We start from the raw sequence: 20575 nt of genomic DNA, 5'->3' as shown, positions 1-20575 counted from the left end.
GTTTGGGTCAGTATTTACCAAGGTTCCACCTGTCGCCTGTCTGGCCTCCACCATGGCATGCTCCAAGTAGTTGGGCTCTCCTTGATCACTTTTATGTTGTGTAGAAATTTGTAAAGAAAACGCGTTTGACCACAAGTCCATCAGAGAATGGTCAGCACATAGCCTGCGGGGAAAAAGAGAGAGTTGATTTTGTTGGGTGGTTCCCTGAGCAAACTATCAAAGTCACAAAGTCATAAAGATGTACAGCATGGAAGCAGACCCTTCAGTCCAATTAGTCCATGCTGACCATATATCCTAAATAATTCTGGTCCCATTTGCCAGCACTTGGCCCATATCTTTCCTACTCATATGCCCACACAGATGCCTTTTAAATGCTGTAATTTAGATAAGATTCCCTACAGTGTGGAAACAGGCCCTTCAGCCCAACAAGTCCACACCGACCCTCCAAAGAGTAACCCACTCAGTCCCATTTCCCTCTGACTAATGCACCTAGCACTACGGGCAATTTAGAATAGCCAGTTCATCTGCCCTGCGCATCTTTGGACTGTGGGAGGAAACCGGAGCACCCGGGGAAACCACGCAGACACGGAGAGAATGTGCAAACTCCAACTCAACTCATGCCCTCTCGATGGCAGCGTGCAGTTGTTCAGAGAGTCTGTCCAAGCATGAAGGATCACCACCAGCCAAGTGATCCCTTGGTGCTTGTTGGACATTCTGCCAAATGACTTTTGGAATCTGCATTCAATTCTGATCTCCTTTCTACAGGAAAGATGCTGTGAAATTTGAAAGGGTTCAGAAAAGATTTACAAGGATGTTGCCAGGGTTGGAGGGTTTGAGCTACAGGGAGAAGCTGAACAGGCTGGGGCTGTTTTTCCTGGAGCAGTGGAGGCTGAGGGATGATCTTATAGAGATTCAGATTTATAAAATCATGAGGGACATGGATAGGGTAAATTGACAACATTGTTTCCCTGAAGTGAGGCAATCCAGAACTAGAGGAAATAAGTTTAGGGTGAGAGGGGAAGATATAAAAGTGGCAACATTTTCATGCAGGACACTGTGTATATTGTACAGTGTCCCACTCTCTCTCTGTGTATAGAATGAGCTTCCAGAGGAAGCTTTCTCTCTCTGTGGATTTCAAGTCTGGGACTGATGTGTGAGAGGTGAGCTTTTGGGAGAGGGTAGAGGCAGACAGAGGCAGTATGGGCTCTCTCTTGGCTCCCCATCCTCAGATGGTTACAAGTGAGACCTCCATAAAAACAGCCATTCTTTTATCATTTGATCCTCCCTGAAAACACAAACTGTTCTCCATACCCGAATCACAAACTCTAGGCCACAATCTATCTGTAACATATGCTTATGTCTGCTTTGAACTGATTTAAGCAGGACTTGCAAGTTTCCCTTTTGCATTAGTATTTGCAGTTTAACCCTTGTTATACTGTATCTCAATCACACAATTTTCAATATACTCCACACTGGGTGAGGTGTGCTGTAGGTAGAGAGAGCTGGGAGCTCATTGTATGAAGTGGGATTTGGGTGGAGAGCAGCCTTTGAGTGACAGATCTGTAAGTATTTAAAGTAGATCCTGGCAGCCATACAGGACAGGAGGTGTGTATGAGGGTATCTGTCTGCCTGAAGAAAGTGAGGACTCAGATGCTGGAGATCAGAGGTGAAAAATGTGTTGCTGGAAAAGCGCATACGTCGATTCTCCTGCTCCTTGGATGCTGCCTGACCTGCTGCGCTTTTCTAGCAACACATTTTTCAGCTCAGTATCTGTCTGCCCGTGTGTTTGAGAGAGATTGTGGGTACTAAGAATTTCAATGCCAGTTTTGTTGCATAAACACCGCCCTCCCTCCATCTAGCCTTCCCTGAACCAGTCAGGCTGAAGCAAAATCCTGGAGCAGGGTCTGTTCTTCATGGGAGAGAGGAAGTGTCAGAAACCCAAGACAGCTGGGACCCACTGGAATGGTGCGTATCTGTTGGATTCCTAAGAAATAAGGAACGAGTCTGCAATCTTTTCAAATATCCAGCTTCATGTCTTCTTGTATATCGATTACCTGTACACAGTTGGAAGTTGAGATTTCTGCAGTAACTGCTCATGCTTTTTATATAGTTTTACTTGATCCTCCAGAGATTGCCAGTAACATTCAGTACATTCTGTTAATCTAGTTCATAATAACCTCCCACGACATACTCGCAAACTGTTCCCCACATCCTAACCACAAGATCTAGGCAACAGTCTGTTCGTCATGTGCTCTTATAACTGCTTCAAACTGATTTCCTTAGTTTCATCCACATCCGCATCTTTTCAATATGCACCGTATAGTCCCCTTCCCAGTCTCCCCTTAGAACCTGTTCGTCTCTCCGACTTTTTGCCCTTCTCTCCCTCTGTAGGTCTCTCTGCCTCTCTTTTTACAGCTCTCCTCTTTTTTTCACTCCTATTTTACTCCCTCTCTCTTACATTGTCTATTGCTCTCTCTATTTCTTTCTTGTTCTTTAGTATTTCTGACTCTTGCCTCTTCTTTCTGCCTTTGTCTCCGTTCCATCCTATTCTAGTTTCTTCCCTTTTTTTAAATTCACTTGTCTTTTACCCCTCCTCCATCTCTGTGTAGACTGCTGTCAGGTTTTGATTAGATTACTTATAGTGTGGAAACAGGCCCTTCAGCCCAACAAGTCTACACAACCCTCCGAAGAGCAACCCATCCAGACCCATTCCCCTACATTTACCCCTTCACCTAACACTCGGGGCAATTTAGCCTGGACAATTCACTTAACCTGCACATTTTTGGACTGTGGGAGGAAACCGGAGTGCCCGGATGAAATCCACGCAGACACGGGGAGAATGTGCAAACTCCACATAGACAGTGCCTGAGGCGGGGAATGAACAGTCTCTGGCACTGTGAGGCAGCAGTGCTAACCACTGAGCCACTGTGCAGTCCCCTTTAGCATAGCCAATTCACCTGACCTGCACATCTTTGGACTGTGGGAGGAAATCCACGCAGACACAGGGAGAATGTGCAAACTCCACACAGACAGTCGCCCGAACCTGGGACCCTGGTGCTGTGAGGCAGCAATGTAACCACTGAGCCACTGTGCTGCCCCTCCACAAATTATACACCCCCACAATAATGCAGACATCTCCCAAATTTTGTGCCCCCACCGAATTTTGTAGTCTCCCCAATATTGCTCCCTTTCTCAAATGTTGTGTCTCACACTCCCCACTGCCCACTGTTTGCATTTCCTCAAAATAGATACACCATTTTGGTCCTCCCCTGAGGTAAAGCACCCCCCAGAAAACCTGGAAGTGCACCCAGCACATTTTGCCTCTCCCCAAATATTGTCACCCCTTGGACATGGTGCTCCAGTCCCCTTTTCCCAGTTTTGTGCCCCCAATCCTGTGCCTACCCCTCAGTTTTATATCCCCGATATTGTTCCTTTTTGTAGCCCCCATAATTTTGCCATCCCAAATTATGCACTGCCTCATTTTGTCCCCACCATGTCTTCAACACACATCCAATTATACAACACCCACAATTTTACTAAACCCATCCAAAGATTTTGCACCCCGCCACAGTTTGTGCCCCTACCAAATTTTGCGTTCAAAATATTGACCCCCAAAATATTGCACTCCCTAAATTTGCCCTATTCCCATTTATGCAGCCCTCCCTAACTCTGCCCCCTATTTTATGCCCCCATGTGTACCATCCCTAGGTTTTATCAACACTCCACAAAGGATGTCCCATAAACTGTGCACCTTGCCAAATGTTACCTCCACCCCAATTATGCAGCTGCCCCCATTATGCTCCCCTATAATTAGCAGCCGGCTCCCCAAAGTACTTTGCAATCATTAAGTTCCCCTATTGTTGTGTCCCCAAATTATGCACCTCCATAAATGTCCTCCCCTCAAGTTTGGCACTCACCACCTCCCTCCAAATTTTTGACCTACCCCCAAATCTTGTCCCTGCCCCATACTTGTGCCCATTCCCAGTTTACAATCACATCATGTTTGGCACTGCCATTCCCTTCATTACACACCATCCTGTTTTAGCCCCCTTCCATTCACACCCTACCCCCCCCCCCCAAAGTTTACACCTCTGAAGTTCACCCCTGATTTTTAAATGACCTTTGATTAAACCAGGCTGAACCCCCTCAATTCAATTCCATATTCTAACTCATTTCTAGGTATCTGTTATTTTATACAAAACCATCCTGAACACTTGATTAGTTTCCAGCTGTAACTGACTCGTGTGATTCTGTTATGATGGGTTAACTCCAGGAAGGGTAAGAGAGGGAGGCAGCTAGAGCAGGAACTTTTTGTGGATATACCCATTTCAAACAGGTATGCTGTTTTGGAAAATGTAGGGGGTGATGGATTCTCAGGGGTACGTAGCACAAACAGCAAAGGTTCTGGTATTGAGACTGGCTCTAATGCAACGAGGGGTATGTCGGCTTCTAAGAGATCTATTGCATTAGGGGATTCTGTAGTCCGAGGTACAGACAGACGTTTCTGTGGCCAGCAGAGAAAAAGCAGGATGGTGTGTTGTTTCCCTGGTGCCAGGATCAAGGATGTCTCAGAGAGGGTGCAGAATGTTCTCACGGGGTAGAAGGGCCAGCAGGAGGTCATTGTCCACATTGGAACCAACGATATTGGAAGGGAAACGGTTGAGACTCTGAAGGGAGATCACAGAGAGTTAGGTAGAATTTTAAAAAAGAAGGTCCTCAAGGGTACTAATATCTGAATTACTCCCAGTGCTACGAGCTAGTGAGGGCAGGAATAGGAGGATAGAGCAAATGAATGCATGGCTGAGGAGCTGGTGTATGGGAGAAGGATTCACATTTTTGGATCATTGGAATCTCTTTTGGGGTAGAAATGACCTGTACAAGAAGGATGGATTGCACCTAAATTGGAAGGGAACTAATATACTGGCAGGGAAATTTGCTAGAACTGCTTGGGAGGATTTAAACTAGTAAGGTAGGGAGGTGGGACCCAGGGAGATAGTGAGAAAAGAGATCGATCTGAGACGGGTACAGCTGAGAACAGAAGTGAGTCAAACAGTCATGGCAGGCAAGGACAAGGTAGGACTAATAAATTAAACTGCATTTATTTCAATGCAAGGGGCCTAACAGGGAAGGCAGATGAACTCAGGGCATGGTTACGAACATGGGACTGGGATATCATAGCAATTACGGAAACATGGCTCAGGGATGGGCAGGACTGGCAGCTGAATGTTCCAGGATACAAATGCTACAGGAAGGATAGAAAGGGAGGCAAAAGAGGAGGGAGAGTGGCATTTTTGAGAAGTGATAGCATTACAGCTGTGCTAAGGGGGGATATTCCCAGAAATACATCCAGGCAAGTTATTTGGGTGGAACTGAGAAATAAGAAAGGGATGATCACCTTCTTGGGATTGTATAATAGAACCCCAATAGTCAGAGGGAAATTGAGAAACAAACTTGTAAGGAGATCTCAGCTATCTGTAAGAATAATAGGGTGATTAACTTTCCAAACATCGACTGGGACTGCCATAGTGTTAAAAGTTTAGATGGAGAGGAATGTCTTAAGTGTGTACAAGACAATTTTCTGATTCACAATGTGGATGTACCTACTAGAGAAGGTGCAAAACATGACCTCCTCTTGGGAAATAAGGCAGGGCAGATGACTGAGGTGTCAGTGGGGGAGCATTTTGGGGCCAGTGACCATAATTCTATTCGTTTTAAAATCGTGATGGAAAAGGATAAACCAGATCTGAAAGTTGAAGTTCTAAATTGGAGAAAGGCCAATTTTGACGGTATTAGGCAAGAACTGTTGAACACTGATTGGAGGCAGATGTTCGCAGGTAAAGGGACAGCTGGAAAATGGGAAGCCTTCAGAAATGAGTCAACAAGAATCCAGAGAAAGTTTATTCCTGTCAGGCTGAAAGGGAAGACTGGTAGGTACAGGGAATGCTGGATGACTAAAGAAATTGAGGGTTTGGTTAAGAAGAAGAAGGAAGCATATGTCAGGTACAGACAGGATCGATCAAGTGAATCCTTAGAAGAGTATAAAGGAAGTAGGAGTAATTTACCTAAGAGGGAAATCAGGAGGGCAAAACGGGGACATGAGATAGCTTTGGCAAATAGAATTAAGAAGAATCCAAAGGGGTTTTACAAATCTATTAAGGACAAAAGGGTAACTAGGGAGAGAATAGGGCCCCTCAAAGATCAACAAGGCGGCCTTTGTGTGGAGCCACAGAAAATGGGGGAGGTACGAAATGAATATTTTGCATCAGTATTTACTGTGGAAAAGGATATGGAAGATATAGACTATAGGGAAATAGATGGTGACATCTTGCAAAATGTCCAGATTACAGAGGAGGAAATGCTGGATGTCTTGAAACGGTTAAAGGTGGATAAATCCCCAGGACTTCCATTTTGCTTAAGCACTTTCAGTCACAGAGATGTACAGAACAGAATCGGACCCTTCAGCCCAACACATCCATCCTGACCAGCTCATTCAATGTGTCCACCACCCTCTGCATAAAAAAAAGTTGCTCCTTAGCCCCCTGTTCAGTCTTTCCCCTCTTAGCTTAAACCTATGCCCTCTAGTTTTGTGCTCCCATACAAAAAAGATCTTGACTATTTACCCCATCCGTGCTCCTCATAATTTTATAAACCTGTATAAGGTCACCCCTCAGCCTCCGATGCTCCAGGGAAAATAGCCCCAGCCTTCAGCCTCAATGTATAGTTCAAAACCTCCAGCCCTGGCAACATTGTATAAAACTTTTTTGAATCTTTTCAAGTTTTACTACAACTTTCCTAAAGCAGAGAGACCAGAACGGAATGCAGTATTCCAACAGTGGCCTAACCAATATCCTATACAGTCACAACATGACCCCCCAACATCTATACTCAATACACTAACCAGTAACAGCTAGTGCCTTCTTCACTATCGTGTCTACCTGCGACTCCACTTTCAAGGAACTATGAACCTGCACTTCAAGGTCTCTTTGTTCAGCAACACTCCCCAGGATCTTACCATTAAGTGTATAAGTCCTACCCTGATAACATCTTTCTGAAATCAGGGAGACTAGAATTGAATACAGTATTCTAAAATTGGCCTCACCAATGTCCTCTACATCCACAATATGACATCTGAACGTATCATTTGCATTCTTCACTGCTTACCACTGCTGCCTGCTTCCTACTAGAGAGAGTTACAGCGAAACATTGAGCAAAATGTGGTCAGTCTGATATAAAATTGTATGCATGTTTGTCATTAAGCACCTACTTACTCTGTCCCATTTCCCAGCAGTCAGCGTGTAACCTATGTTGTGCCTTGGATGATCATCTAAACATTTCTTCAAGGCTGCAATGGTTGCATTTCTCATCGTTTCAGACCCTTCTCTACCACTCTTCATTTTTATTTCAGACTTCCACCATTTTGCTTCAGTCATAGAGTTGTACATTACAGAATCCCCAATCATAAGAGTCCTGACAGTGTGGAAGCAGGCCATTCAACCCACAGATCCACACCAACCATCCAAAGAGCATCCCACCCTATCCCTGTAACCCTGCATTTCCAGTGGCTAATCCACCCAACCGACATGTTTTTGGTCTATGGGAGGAAATCTGAGCACTTGGAGAAAACCCACACAGACACTGGGAGAATGTGCAAACTCCAAACAGAGTGGAATTGACCCTGGGTCCCTTTATTGATCAAAGCATTGACCAATTTGGTAAACATGCCAAATGGTTTCTTCAGTACCTGATCTACATAAAGCTCCATTTTCCAGGAACTCTGCACTTGTTCTTAGCCTTCAGAGGGATTGATGGGTATGGAAAGAAAACAGGAACAGGATTGTGTTGTGGATCGAAAAAATTCCTTTCCTTCTCTCCCACCTCTTTCTCTGTAGTTTTGTGCAAACACTGATTGGTTCCATTCCCTGAAGGACATTTATGAACCAGTTCAGTTTTATAGACAATAGACAATAAATAGGTGCAGGAGTAGGCCATTCTGCCCTTCGAGCCAGCACCACCATTCATTATGATCATGGCTGATCATCCTCAATCGGTATCCTGTTCCTGCCTTATCCCCATAACCCTTGATTCCACTATCCTTAAGAACTCTATCCAACTCTTTCTTTAAAGTATCCAGAGACTGGGCCTCCACAGCCTTCTGGGGCAGAGCATTCCACACACCCACCATTCTCTGGGTGAAGACGTTTTAGATTACTTAGTGTGGAAACAGGCCCTTCGGCCCAACAAGTCCACACCGACTCGCAACCCACCCATACCCCTACATGTACCCCTTTACCTAACACTACGGGCAATTTAGCATGGCCAATTCACCTGACCCACACATCTTTGGATTGTGGGAGGAAACCGGAGCACCCGGAGGAAACCCACGCAGACACGGGGAGAATGTGCAAACTCCACACAGTCAGTCGCCTGAGTCGGGAATTGAACCCGGGTCTCAGGCGCTGTGAGGCAGCAGTGCTAACCACTGTGCCACCGTGCCGCCCAACAGTTTTCTCCTCAACTGTTTTCTAAATGGCCTACCCCTTATTTTTAAACTGTGTCCTCTGGTTCGGAACTCACCCATCAGTGGAAACATGCTTCCTGCCTCCAGAGTTTCCAATCCTTTAATAATCTTGTACGTCTCAATCAGATTCCCCCCCTCAGCCTTTTAAACTCAAGTGTATGCAAGCCCAGTCGTTCCAATCGTTCAGTATAAGATAGTCCTGCCACTCCGGGAATTGACTTCATGAACCTATGCTGCACTCCCTCATTAGCCAGAATGTCTTTCCTCAAATTTGGAGACCAAAACTGCACACAATATTCCAGGTGCAGTCTCACCAGGCCCCTGTCCAGGCGCAGACGAACCTCTTTGCTTCTATACTCAATTCCTCTTATTATGAAGGCCAACGTGCTATTAGCTTTCTTCACTGCCTGCTGTACCTGCATGCTTGCTTTCACTGACTGATGTACAAGGACATCTAGATCTTGTTGTACTGCCCCTTTACCTAACTTGACTCCATTTAGGCAGTAATCTGTCTTCCTGTTCTTGCCACCAGAGTGGATAATCACACATTTATCCACATGAAACTGCATCTGCCATGCATCTGTCCATTCACCTAGCCTGTCCAGGTCACCCTGTAATCTCCTAACATCCTCCTCACATTTCACCCTGCCATCCAGCTTTGTATCATCAGCAAATTTGCTAATATTACTTTTAATACCATTATCTATATCATTAATGTATATTGTAAAAAGCTGCGGTCCCAGCACTGATCCCTGCGGTACCCCACTGGTCACCGCCTGCCATTCTGAAAGGAAGCCGTTTATCACTACTCTTTGTTTGCTGTCAGCCAACCAATTTTCAATCCAAGTCAGTATTTTGCCCCCAATACCATGTGCCCTAATTTTGCTTACTAACCTCCTATGTGGGACTTTATCAAAGGCTTTCTGAAAGTCCAGGTACACTACATCCACTGGATCTCCCTTGTCCATCTTCAGACTTACATCCTCAAACAATTCCAGAAGATTAGTCAAGCATGATTTCCCCTTCATACATCCATACTGACTCTGACCTATCCTGTTACTGCTATCCAGATGTGTCGTAAATTCATCCTTTATAATTGACTCCAGGATCTTTCCCACCACTGCAGTCAGACTAACTGGTCTATAATTCCCTGCTTTCTCTCTCCCTCCTTTCTTAAAAAGTAGAACAATATTAGCCACCCTCCAATCCGCAGGAACTGATCCTGAATCTATAGAACATTGGAAAATGATCACCAATGCATCCACGATTTCTAGAGCCACCGCCTTCAGTACCCTGGGATAGACCATTAGATCCCAGGGACTTATCAGCCTTCAGACCTAACAGTCTCTCCAACACCATTTCCTGGCAAATATAAATTCCCTTCAGTTCAGGTCCTTCAGCCACTGTTACCTCTGGGAGATTGCTGGTGTCTTCCCCAGTGAACACAGATCTGAAGTACCAATTCAACTCTTCTGCCATTTCTTTGTTCCCCGTTTCTGTCTTCAAGGGCCCAATTTTAATCTTAACCATTTTTTTCTTTCACATACCTAAAAAAGCATTTACTATCCTGCTTTATATTTTTGGCCAGTTTACCTTCGTAACTCATTTTTCTCTCTGTGTATTTTCTTCTTAGTTATCCTCTGTTGTTCTTTAAAAGCTTCCCAGTCCTCTGTTTTCCCACTCATCTTTGCTATGTTATACTTTTTTCTCTTTTGACTTTATATGTTTCTTAACTTCCCTTGTCAGCCATGGCCACCCCTGCCTCCTCTTACGATCTTTCTTCCTTTTTGGAATGAACTGATCCTGCATTTTCTGCATTATACCCAGAAAAACCTGTTATTGTTGCTCTACTGCCATCCCTGCTCGGTTATTGCACCAATGAACTTTGGTCAGCACCTCCCTCATAGCTCCATAGTTCCCTTTATTCAACTGAAATATTGTCACTTCCAATTGTACTCTCTCCCTTTTAAATTGCAGATTAAAGCTTATTATTTTAATGTTATGAAAGAACATTGTTCCTTGTTAAGAATGCATATGGTGTTTTGGCTTTCATTTTGAATTCATGTATTGCTGGACATCGGAGTGCGTCTGGGAAAATTATCAAACAGTGAATTTCACAACTAATCTTGGAGGAACCTGTTTGGGCGAAGTTCACAGCACAGAATCAGATAAGTTAATCGTTGTTTTAAGTCTGTCCAATAGAAAGGCTGCAGTAGTGAGTACAGTGGGTTCCCTCCTGATTATATGTTTTTGGAGATAAGTCTCTTGACTAAACTTAAAATATAAGCCATAACTATTCATTTAACCTGGTGCAGTGTTTTAACCTGGTCCAGAATTAAGGAGAATCCAAAGGGTTTTTACGAATATATTAAGGATAAAAGGATAACTAGGGAGAGAATAGGACACCTCAAAAATCAGCAAGGCGCCCTTTGTGTGGAGCCGCAGAAAATGGGGAAGATACTAAATGAATATTTTGCATCAGTATTGACTATGGAAAAGGGTATGGAAGATATAGACTGTAGGGAAATAGATGGTGACATCTTGCAAAATGTCCAGATTACAGAGGAGGAAATGCTGGATGTCTTGAAACAGATAAAGGTGGATACATCAGATACATCAGGATCTGATCAGGTGTACCCGAGAACTCTGTGGGAAGCGAAAGAAGTGATTGCTGGGCCTTTTGCTGAGATATTTGTATCATCGATACTCACAGGAGAGGTGTTGGAAGACTGGCGATTGGCAAACGTGGTGCCACTGTTTAAGAAGGGCGGTAAAGACAAACCACAGAACTATAGACCAGTGAGCCTGACCTCGGTGGTGGGCAAGTTGTTGGAGGGAATCCGGAGGGACAGGGTGTACATGTATTTGGAAAGGCAAGGACTGATTAGGGATGGTCAACATGGCTTTGTGTGTGGGAAATCATGTCTAAAAAACTTGATTGGGTTTTTTGAAGAAGTAACAAAGAGGATTGATGAGGGCAGAGCAGTAGATGTGAACTATATGGACTTCAGTAAGGCGTTGGACAAGGCTCCCCATGGGAGACTGATTAGCAAGGTTAGATCTCACAGAATACAGGGAGGACTAGCCATTTGGATACAGAACTGATTCAAACGTAGAAGACAAGAGGGTGGGAATGGAGGGTTGTTTTTCAGACTGGAGACTTGTGACCAGTGCAGTGCCACAAGGATTGGTGCTGGGTCGTGTACTTTTTGTCATTTACATAAATGATTTTGATGCGAGCATAAGAGGTACAGTTAGTAAGTTTGCAGATGACACCAAAATTGGAGGTGTAGTGGACAATGAAGAGGGTTATCTCAGATTACAACAGGATCTGGACCAGGTGGGCCAATGGGCTGAGAAGTGGCAGATGGAGTTTAATTCAGATAAATGTGAGGTGCTGCAATTTGGGAAAGCAAATCTTAGCAGGACTTATACACTTATAATGGTAAGGTCCTAGTGTTGCTGAAGAAAGAGACCTTGGAGTGCAGGTTCATTGCTCCTTGAAAGTGGAGTCGCAGGTAGATAAGATAGTGAAGAAGGCATTTGGTATGCTTTCCTTTATTGCTCAGAGTATTGAGTACAGGGGTTGGGAGGTCATGTTGTGGCTGTACAGGACATTCGTTAGGCCACTGTTGGAAAATTGTGTGCAATTCTGGTCTCCTTCCTATTGGAAAGATGTTGTGAAACTTTGAAAGGATTCAGAAAAGATTTACAAGGATGTTGCCAGGGTTGGAGGATTTGAACTATGGGGAGAGGCTGAACAGGCTGGGGCTGAGGGGTGACCTTATAGAGGTTTACAAAATTATGAGGAGCATGGATAGGGGAAATAGACAAAGTCTTTTCCCTGGGGTCAGGGAGTCCAGAACTATAGGGCATAGGTTTAGGGTGAGAGGGGAAAGATTAAAAGAGACCAAAGGTGCAGCTTTTTCACGCAGAGGGTGATACATGTATGGAATGAGCTGCCAGAGGTAGTGGTGGAGGCTGGTACAATTGCAAAATTTAAGAGACATTTGGATGGGTATATGAATACGAAGGGTTTGGAGGGATATGGGCCAGGTGCTGGCAGGTGGGACTAGATTGGGTTGGGATATCTGGTCGACATGGACGGGTTGGATAGAAGAGTCTGTTTCCATAGTGTACATCTCTGTGACTCTATGACTGTATAACAGGGGGATCGAGTTTAAGAGCCACAATGTTTTGCTGCAGCTCTACAGGTCCCTGATGAGACCACACTTGGAATATTGTGTCCAGTTCTGGTTGCCCGACCATAGGAAAGATACAGAGGCTTTGGAGAGGGTGCAAAGAAGGTTTATCAGGATGCTGCCTAGACTGGGGGCTTGCCTTTATGAAGAGAGGTTGACTAAGCTCGGAACTTTCTGTCTGGAGAGAAGGAGGAAGAGAGGTGACCTGATCGAGGTATACACGTTAATGAGAGGCATGGATAGAGTCAGTAGTCAGGGACTTTGCCACAGGGCAGGATTGACTGGCACGAGGGGTCATAATTTTAAGATATTAGGAGAAAATTATGGAGGGCGACTTTATGCAGAGAGTTGTGAATGCATGGAATGCGTTGTCAGCAGTTGTGGTGGAAGCAGAGTCATGAGGGTCATTTACGCAACTGCTGGACATGTACATGGATAGCAGAGAGTTGAGGGTGTGTAGGTTAAGTTATTTTATTTTACATTAGGATTAATCCTCATCACAACATTGTGGACCAAAGGGCCTGTTCTGCTGTACTTTTCTATGTTTATGTTCTCATGATAATCTAGCAGTTACCCAAAGAGTCATCTCCACAAGTGACCAGATTAATTTCTGTCAGTTCCACAACCTGTGTGTTCTTTTGGTTTCTCCTAATATATTTCTTTTCTGTTTTAAAGGTGTTTTGCAAATGAACGATTTCAAATTAAACCACATCTGGATCTGACAGTCATTCTGTTTGCAATGACCTCATTATCTCAGGGTTTTGAACACTGAAGGAAAAAGCACCGTTCAGACCAGAGAGAAACACATACTGTGTGTGTGGAAATGTCTGTGAAGATTCATCTGAAATGCCCAAACCCCAGCGCAGTCACACTGGGGAGAGATGATGGAAATGTGGGGATTGTGAGAAGGGATTTCTTTACCCATCCCAGCTGAAAATGTACCAACGCAGTCACACTAAGGAGAAGCTGTTCACCTGCTCTGATTGTGGGATGGGATTGACTAGTCATCCAACCTGCAGATACACCAGTGCCCTTACACTGTGGAGAAGCCATTCACCTGGTCTGTCTGTGGGAAAGGTCTCATTCAGTCATCCAATCTGCAGATACACCAGAGAGTTCACACTGCAGAGAGACTGTTCAGTTGCTGTCATGTGGGTTGGAATTCATTCGCCCATCCAGCCTCCAGATACACCAACGCAGTCACTCTGTGGAAAGACCATTCACTTGCTCCGTGTGTGGAAAGGAATCCACTCAGTCAACCAACCTGCTGATCCACCAGTGAATTCACACTGGAGAGAGACTGTTCACCTGCTCCCAATGTTGGAGAGGATTTAACCAATCATTCTACCTGCGCAGACACCAGGGAGTTCACACTGAAAAAAAAAATCCTCTCGGTCAACTCGACTGCTGACAAATCAGTGTCTTCATTTTGGAGAGAGACTGTTCACCTTTCCCACCCTACCATCCAAACTGTTAACATAGCAGTGAAATGACACTGGGTGGATCCTGTTCACCTGCTCTGTTTGTGTAAAAGGATTTGTGTTTGCAAACACATCAGGGAATTTACAAAGAACTGCAGGTGAAGGGTTTTGCTTGTACTTACATCAAGCAATGTGCCTTGATCATTGGGCTGTTGTATTGACATTATTAAACTCTACTCTATTAAAGATACTAATATTGTAGGTAAAATGTTGATGCAGTGTGTATCTGCCTAGTAGGTTTTAAAAATGATCACAACGTTGCTGTGATATATTTTCACTGGGTAAAGACTGTTCACCTGCATATTGTTTGTGAAGTGATTTTGTGGTTCGTCAGGACTGGTTAGACAGCAATGAGTTCCCTGGTAACTGTCAGCATTGGGTTTTGAAACTGTTGTTTTCAAGGACAAGAATGGGTCTGCAATTAAAGTTCTAAATTGGGTGATTTTAATAAGGCCAGATATGATTTGGCCAGAGTGTACAGGGAGCAGATACTTTCAGGTAAATGTGCAAAACTGTGGAGATAAGGAGAACTATAAGGGGAACATGAATTGATGATGCCAAGGAAAATAAAGGAGAACGCTCAGTTGTTTACAGGTACATTTATGGTCAAAGGATTACAGGGGAAAGATAAGGCCCATTAAGGACCACAGCAGTAATCTGTGTGTAGAACCAGAGGATGCAAGCCTGATTCTAAATTAATACTTTGTGTCAGCATTCACTAGTGAGAGAGATGAATCAAGAAGAAGGTCTGTGACAGAATGTAAAGAAATTAGCAGAGAGAGAGATGAAGTATTGAATAGTCTGGCAGACTTAAATGCAGATCAATATCCCAGGGTCAAGTGAAATAAATCCTATATTGTTGGATCGAAATAGCAGGAGGTCTAGCAAAAATATTTAATTCCCCTCTGATCACAGGAAAGGTGCATGAGCACTGAAGGACAGTCAAAGTGGAACTTTAACTCGAGAAGGCAGCAAGGGATAAACCAAGGAACTGCAAGCCCACCAGTCTCACCTCGGTGATGGGGAGACTATTGGATGGACAGATTTATTTGGACAGGCAGGGCTTAATCAAAAACAACCAGGATGCATTTTGTCAAGGGGAGTTCATGCCTAACCAACTTGGTTCAATGTTTTGATGAGTTGTCCAGTTGGGTCAATGAGTGCAATATTTCTGATAGAGTCTGTTTGGACAGCTTTTGATAAAGAGAGACTGAAAGCAAAGTTAAGTGCCCATGGGGTCCATAGAAATTTGGCAAATTGGATCCACAATCAGCTGAATGGCAAGAAAGGGTTTTTTTTTCTGACTGGCTGCCTGTGTCCATTGGGGTCCCACAGTATTCAGTGTTGCACTCTTGTTGTTTATGGTTTATATAAATGATTTAGACATGAATGAAAGAAGGTAAATCAGTTAGTTTGCAGATGAGATTAAAAAAACACAGGTGGGAAATAGTGAGCAGGACAGCCTTAGCTTACAGGAGGGTAAAGACAGGCTGGTCAGACAAGCTGATCAATGGTAAATGTAACTCAATCTGTATTAGTGACATATTTGGATGGGACAACTGGTCATTACATTCAGCTGTTATCCAGAATATTAGTGGGTGGTATATCAGCCTGAAAAGGAAGCCTAATTCTTTTATCCATCGCATACTCCGTGAGATAGAACATAGAACATTACAGCACAGTACAGGCCCTTCGGCCTTTCATGTAGTGTTAATCTGTGGAACCAATCTGAAGCCCATCTAACGCACACTATTCCATTCTCGTCTATACGCATATCCAATGACCATTTAAATGCCATTAAAGTTGGTGAGTCTACTACTGTTGCAGGCAGTGTGTTTCATGCCCCTACTATTCTCTGATTAAAGAATCTACCTCTGATATCTGGCCTATGTCTATCACCCCTCAATTTAAAGCTATATCCCCTCATGCTAGCCATCACCATCCAGGGAAAAAGCCTCTCACTGTCCAACCTATATAACCCTCTGATTATCTTACATGTCTCAATTAAGTCGCCTCTAACCTTCTCTCTAACGAAAACAGCCTCAGGTCCCTCAACCTTCCTCATAAGACCTTCCCTCCATACCAGGCAATGTCCTAGTAAATCTCCTCTGAACCCTTTCCAAAGCTTCCACATCCTTCCTATAATGTGGTGAGCAGAACTGTATGCAATACTCCAAATGTGGGCGCACCAGAGTCTTGTACCGCTGCAGCACGATCTCATCGTTCCGAAACCCGATCCCTTTGCCAATAAAAGCTAACACACCGTATGCCTTTCTAATAACACTATCAATTTGGGTGGCAAATTTCAAGGATCTATGTACTTGGACACCGAAATCTCTCTGATCATCGACACAATCAAGATTCTTACCATAAGCCCAGTAGTCTGCATTCCTGTTACTCCTCACACTTTTCTGCGTTAAACTTGATTTGACACCTCTCAGTCCAGCTCTGCAGCTTATCTATGTCTCTCTGTAATCTACAACATTCTTCATCACTATTCATCTCTACTGAAATTAGTGTCATCCACAAATTTACTAACCCATCTTTCTATGCCTTCGTCCAGATCGTTTTATATAAATGACAAACAACAGTGGACCCAGAACAGATCCTTGAGGGACCTCAATAGTAACTGAAATCCATGATGAATATTTCCCATCAATCCTGATCTTCTGTCTCTTTTCAGCTAGCCAATTTCTGATCCAAACCGCTAATTATTCTCAATCTCATGCCTCCATATTTTGTGGAATAGCCACCATGGGGAACCTTATCAGACGCCTTACTGAAATCTATGCATCCTTGAATTGTCAATAGGGATTTTAGCTACAAGACAATTTCATCACATGTTACTCGCTCCACAGTTAGATCTGAAACTGCGTATTCTATGACTGTGTATACCCATGACTGCGTCGCCAATAACAGACTAATGCCATTTAGAAGTTTGGTGATCACACCACCATAGTCGGTCGAATCTCAGATGGCGACGAAACAGACAGGAGGTGGAAGACCTGGAAAAATGGTGCACTGAGAACAACCTAGCTCTCAATGCTGGCAAAGCCAAGGAACTCATTATTGACTTTCAGTGGGATGTTACACATTTACAGCACAGAGGTGGAACGAGTGGAGAGTGCCAATGGTCATCAACAACATGTTTTCTTGGACTCTTCATGTGGATGCAGTGATTACAAAGGCCCAGCAATGCCTCTTCTTCATCAGGCAGCTGAGAAAAATTTGCATGACAGCGAATACCCTTGCCAACTTTTATAGGTGCACCATCGAGAGCATTCTGTCTGGATGTATGGCACCTGGTATGGCAACTGTATCATTGAAGATTGGAGACAATTACAAAGAGTAGTGATCTTGGCCCGGACAATCACAAAGGCCAACCTCCCATCTATAGAATCGATCTACCAGGCCTTCTGTCAAGGAAAGGCCACCAGCATTCTCAAAGATCCATCCCACCCTGGCAATGTTTTTCTACAACCTCTACCATCAGGGAGAAGGTACAGAAGCCTGAACACACACACACCAGCCAGTTTTGAAACAGTTTCTACCCTACTGTTATTCAATACTGAATGGACTCTCAAAATCTGAGCATTCGCCTTTCCGTGTTTTTGTTTTTGCTGCTGTTTACCTATTTTTTTTTAGCTATGTTATTTAACTATGTGATCTGCCTCTATTGCTCACAAAACAAAGCTTTGCACTGTGTCTCAGTACATGTGACAATAAATTCAATTCAATTCAATTCAACAATAACTCCTAATGAACAGTGCTGCAAGTTATGAAGAAAGAAAGTGGAATTTTGGATTTAATTGCTAATTAATTTACAGATTCTTAAATCTTGACCATTGGAGGGTGCTGCACGCAGCAGTCCCCTGCAACCGCAGATTGCGGTGGTTCAGGGACTCCCAGCCCAACTGCTTGTTCTGTGGCGCTGTGGAGTCCGTGGACCCTGTGTATATTGGGTGTGGGCGTTTGCACTCCTTTTTTGATTTTCTGAAAAACCTCCTAAATCTTGACCATCACTGATAGAAATCCTACAATCATGAACATGAGGAAAGAGGCCATCTTTTTAGCCAGGCAAATAAATGTGTGAAGTTGACAGAATAAATAATGACAATAAGTTAAAGAGACATACTTGAACCAACATTTCTAGATTATGCTCCCTTCCTAGATTCACTTCCTTCAGTTGCTGCAAGTTAACTCTTTCTCCCCGTCTATCCCTCCCAGAATGAGAAAAGGAATGGAAAGGGGGAGACATTACTTTCCTCCCAGGATGAGAAATGCAGTGGAAAGGGGGAGGCATTGCTTGACTCTCAGATGTTCTTCAGAGGACAAAGGCTCACTCTGAAATATGACATCTGCTTTTGTGAGCTCACAATATAGGGTGGGGCTTGCCGGGCGCAGCCAATAGGAATCGCTGAGTTCGGCGGTGACGTCTACGGGCTCCAGAGCGTGAGCGCAGTAGTCCCACCCTCGTCCATTCCCTCCCCTCCCCCCTACAGTAGTCAAGGTTTCCAGGCAACCGGCTGGGGGCTGGGACAACAGCGAGAAGCCTCGGGGAGCTACCCCGTCGCCCTTCCCCCACTCCCTCCGGCTGCTGCGCCTTAAAGAAACAGATTGAGCCCTGCTGCTGGTGGCAGCCGCACTGCGCCTGCTCCGGACGGCGGGCCCCGCGCTGAGCCTGTTGTCTGGGGACGGGAGAACGGTTTTGAAAAACCTTTTCGTTTTTCTGCGGGTTATGTAGGAGCACAGGATTTGTAAGTTTTCTCTAGAAAGACGAACCGGACCAAGTGCTGAAAGAGTGAACTGATGAGTAGAAGGTGAATATGACCAGCGTTTGACTGTTTTGTCTGATCTGTCTTTGAGGAAAGATATGGAGCATGTGGAAATAGAGAGGGAAGACCATGGAGGAATATGAAAACAAGGGTGGGAATTTTTAAAATTCAGGTAGGGCTGAACAGGGGGCTTTAGAAGGTTTGTTGATGGGATGTGGGAGCAGTGCAGTCTGGATCAACATTTATTGTCCATCTCAGCTGCTCTGGAGAAAGTGCTGCCATGCACCATGTCTGTAATCTTTGACTGCAAGTGCAGAGGGTAGACAGGCAGGAGGCTGGGACAAACACGACAAACCAGGCAGCATCAGGATAGATTGGCTTGTCCCAACATCCTGCCTATCAGAATCAGGAGGTGGAGAAATCAATGTTTCGTGTATAACTCTTCAGGACTGGAGATGGGTGTAAGGGATGCTGCAGATAAGAGGGCAATGGGGAAGGGTTTTGGGTGGGGAAAAGGGCAGAATGGTGAGGTGGTGATAGGTAAACACAGATAGAGGGTACAGCCTATTTGGTTGATGAATGAACCTGGTTGGGAGCTGGAAGGAAGAGTTGGAGGAATGGAAAGGACTGGTTATGGGCTGGGAAGGGAGTCTGGGAATGGGAAGGGAGATTATTTGAAATTGGAGAACTCAGTGTAAGGTCCTCCAGGCAGTGTTCCTCCGATTTGCAGTCTGATTCACTGTGGCACTGGAGGAGGCTGAGGATGGTCATGTCAGAATGGGAATGGGAATTAAAATGTGCGGTAACTGGGAGGTCAGGTCGGCCCCTGTGGACCTGGCTAAGATGCTCGGCGAAACGTGCCCTGAGTTTAAGTCTGGTCTCACTAATGTGGAGAAGACCACTTCGGGAGCACTGGATACAGTAAACAAAGTACAGAGGGGACCAGGCAAGTCAGAGGATCATCTTTTGGATCTGCAATCTGTCAGTTTAAGATGGGTGAAATTATGTTTGACAAATCACGTTTGACAATTTGAAGTTTTTTTTGAAGGTGTAACTGGTGGAGCCAATGGATGGGGTCGTTCGGATTTTCGGAAAGCTTTTGATAAAGTCTCATTTTGCAGACTAACCTTTTAAGTGAAAGTATACAGGATTACTGGGAATATACTGGTGCAGATTGAGAATTAGTTAGCAGACAGGAAACAGGAAATAAATTAAGCTTTTTTGGAGTGTATAGTTTTAACAAGTAGGGCTCTCAGTGATCCCTTTGGACCCCAGCTATTCAAAGAATACATCAACGGTTTGGATGAGGGAATCCAATGTGATATTTCCAAGTTTGTTGACACACAGCCAAGGGGATTGTGAGTGAAGACAGGGTGATTTAGGTCATTTGAGTGAGTAAGAAATGCATGGCAGATGCAGGATCAATGTGAGTTATTCACTATGTGGAAAATTCAGAATGGCAGAGTACAATTTAAATGTTTGTAGATGATAGTTTTGGGAATGTTTCTGGAGAAAGGGCCCTGGGTATGTCGGTACACTAGCCATTCAAAGCAAGCATGTCGGTGCAGCAAGCATGGAAGAAAGCAAATGGAACTTTGT

At 44.3% G+C, this 20575-nt stretch overlaps 1 protein-coding gene across 14 annotated transcripts in view; it reads left to right on the top strand.

Moving 5' to 3' along the window:
• The window catches only part of LOC132836294 (zinc finger protein 239-like), a 42964-nt gene that overhangs the window by 9045 nt on the left and 13344 nt on the right, over nucleotides 1-20575 (top strand). For 7 of the 14 annotated variants that reach the window (XR_009647358.1, XR_009647360.1, XM_060855690.1 and 4 more), the window contains one exon: nucleotides 1860-1965. The exons of 2 other annotated variants lie outside the window; for them this stretch is intronic. The gene's annotated coding sequence lies outside the window, so the exon portion shown is untranslated. Of the gene's footprint in view, nucleotides 1-1859; nucleotides 1966-13395; nucleotides 14376-17059; nucleotides 17866-18707; nucleotides 19022-20575 lie in introns of those variants that run through there. 5 more of the 14 variants (XR_009647357.1, XR_009647356.1, XR_009647359.1 and 2 more) reach the window with 4 other exon arrangements.

The sequence above is a fragment of the Hemiscyllium ocellatum genome, chromosome 46 (genome assembly GCF_020745735.1).
Source record: "Hemiscyllium ocellatum isolate sHemOce1 chromosome 46, sHemOce1.pat.X.cur, whole genome shotgun sequence".
Taxonomy (NCBI): Eukaryota; Metazoa; Chordata; class Chondrichthyes; order Orectolobiformes; family Hemiscylliidae; genus Hemiscyllium; species Hemiscyllium ocellatum.
Note: the sequence above shows the minus strand (reverse complement) of the source record. Positions and strands in the feature narration are given on the sequence as shown.